The sequence below is a fragment of the Vitis riparia genome, chromosome 19, assembly GCF_004353265.1.
Source record: "Vitis riparia cultivar Riparia Gloire de Montpellier isolate 1030 chromosome 19, EGFV_Vit.rip_1.0, whole genome shotgun sequence".
NCBI classification, from domain to species: domain Eukaryota; kingdom Viridiplantae; phylum Streptophyta; class Magnoliopsida; order Vitales; family Vitaceae; genus Vitis; species Vitis riparia.
The window spans coordinates 12,267,037-12,269,917 of record NC_048449.1 but is presented as its reverse complement, the minus strand read 5'-3'; positions in this window follow the sequence as shown (position 1 = coordinate 12,269,917).

Here is a 2,881-nt window from a genome sequence, read left to right as displayed (position 1 = left end):
CTCTATGTATATAACAGCGAGACACCAAGTGCTCAAGTTCGTGACTTGCTATCTATTGTATACAGCCTTCCCATGAATTGGTTGTTCATAGTCTAACAAGGTGAAAGTTATCAGCCTTTCAAGACTACCTCTACAATCTTTGAGTTATAGATCATCTTATTTTGTGATTAAATAACATACTCTAACTCACAAAGAGCATATCTCAAATTTCACTAAAGGAATTACTATGGGTTCATAGATTTCATGATCACACGTCCTTGCCTTGAGTGAGCATAAACATTGCTCACCGCTTCATCATTATCTGTGGGATATAAACTTCCCACTATGATGAGGTACTGGTGTACTAGAAATCATAGGAATGGTATGTCTTTAACCCTCTGGATCCGTAGTATCCTATGCAATGTGGGACTATCTTCTAATATAACCTGCAATCTATATCACTCTATGTCTTCTTCCTTATCATATAATCTTCATGAAAAATGGGACATTTATGTTAACAAATATCTTTTGATGATTTTGACTATAAAGGTGATAACCCAAAAATCCTCTTAGATATCCTATAAACTAATACACCTCTTAGGAAAAAAAAAGTAATTACACAATTGATTACTACCCAAAAAGTGTCATTTTACGCCTTTAATTCATTGTGTTTTAAGCACTTTTGTGTAGTAGTTCTCCATCTTTATCCCAATTGGCATGTTAAGGACCTAGCAATGACTTTTAATCATATTTGTGGCTAGTTTTAGTGTTTTGACAGCTTTTTGGATCATTAAGACAAGCCAAGCAAAGGAGAGAAGCAAAGGAAAGAAGCAAAGAGGAAAACAGAGTGAAGAGAACAGAGAACAGCATCTACAGTTTTACTTCACACTTTTGGAGCACTTCCCGAAGTCCATTTTCTACATTCTATATACCATTTCAAAGCTCTGGAAGTCAAGAATCCAACGCTTCAAACAGTGTATGATTTGGAGCTGAAATGAGGAAGATATGGCCTTTGGAAGACAACTGCATCAAGCCATGGGAACACCATTTCGCAAGGAGATTTTCTTCATGGTGCGAAATTTGGCCATTTCGCACCATGAAGAACCACCTTGCGAAATTTGGACCCTTCATCTTTCCCCTTGCGAAAATGCCTTTGAAATCCCCTGTCTTGAGACGCTGTTGATGATATTCCACTGCCGGTTCTCCAAGATATTTTGCTTGATTTTTAGCTTTGTAAATACCTATTTTACCCTTGTAATCAACCAATGAAAAGGTTGCTTTTGTAATAGCTCTTGTAATTTAGCTTGTTATTGTCTTTAAATAGAGGTGAAGAGCCTCAGACAAATCTATCTTGTAACCTATAACTTTATAAGTTATAAGAGAACTTTTGTTCATACGCTTTTTTCTCTCTTTTCTTTCTCATTTTCTTAGTAGCCAAACATCCTTGGAGGATGAAATCCCCAAGGATGATCGGCTAAAACTTTTAAGTTTCTCAAAGTATGGATGTTATGTGATGGCTTGGATGCAATCCCATGGAAATTTCTCGCACCTGGAAGGTAAGGTAGTCGTTTTTCATTAATGGTTCATTAATGCAAAGTTTGGTTTTTATTTCCTTTGGACAACTTCCAACGGCCAATACTTGATAAGCTTTTGGATTTCTATCCATTAGTTATCTCCTACGAGCTATTGGAAGGTGAGGTTTTCAATTCCAAGTTTTGCATTAATCCGTTAGAACCAATTTCAATGGCCATTGAAAGGTGAGTTTATCACCTGGAATGACTTTGAGTTGCCAATATTTGATAAGCTTTTAGCTTTAGACCATTAGTTATCTCTTACGAGTCATTCAAAGGAAGACCAAGGTGAATAACCATTGATGAAATTCACTACCATCTGTTTTTCCATTTTAAAGGATTAAAACTTGATTTGCTAAATCCATACCGGTTTGGGAAGCAAGCATCACCATAGTTGCAACCCCAACGCGAGGAGCCTATCCTGAGATTTCCAATTTGCATAAGAGCCAGAGCATAGCTATCCTATCTTTGAGAAACTTGTTTTTACACCCTTTCATTTTAGTCTTTAATGTTAGCTTAAATTAGTTTAAATCTCTCTAAAACGTTTACATCTTCTTTTAAAGCTAACATCCATAAGAAAATCACCTATTTTCCTAATTTGAATATCACTTGTGCTTGCGAAAACCCTTCCCAGTGAACTATCCTAGAACCACTATGCTATAGTAGCTTGGCTACTTTAGTAATAGTATTTAAGGTATAAATTTTGTTGATACGCCTTCAAAGCTAAGCTACCAAGAGTCGCATCAACAATCTATAAGACATCTCCTCAAAAGAATTTAAGAAAATATGACAAACCTATCCATAATCTTACTATGTCCATCCAAGTTTGATATCTTCTTTCCACTTATTCATTTTGCAATAGAGACCTTGATGAACATAACTAGAAAATAATCTTATGCTCTAACAAAAAGAATCAAACTTATCAGACATATCAACTTGATATAATTGAAATGACTTGGTATGTATACCCAATAGGTTATTTGATCTCGCCTTAAATTCAATGAATGTATCCAAGGCATCAGATTTCCTATGTACATATCCAAACCTAAAGTAATCATTACTAAAAGTGATGAAATACCCATACCCTCTCCATGCATAGACACTAAAAGTTCCATACATATTAGTATGCACTAACTCCAAATATTCCTTACCTCTAGTCCTCTTGATCATTTTACCATCTATATAGGATTCATAAACTATAAGATCTTTCGGAATCAAAGAGTCTAGACTTTACCAATCTTTGGATCCTATTTAGATTAATATGACCTAGGTCTAAATACCAGATGTTTAATTAGTGCTAGGTTCAATCTTGATATCTTACTATTGTCATC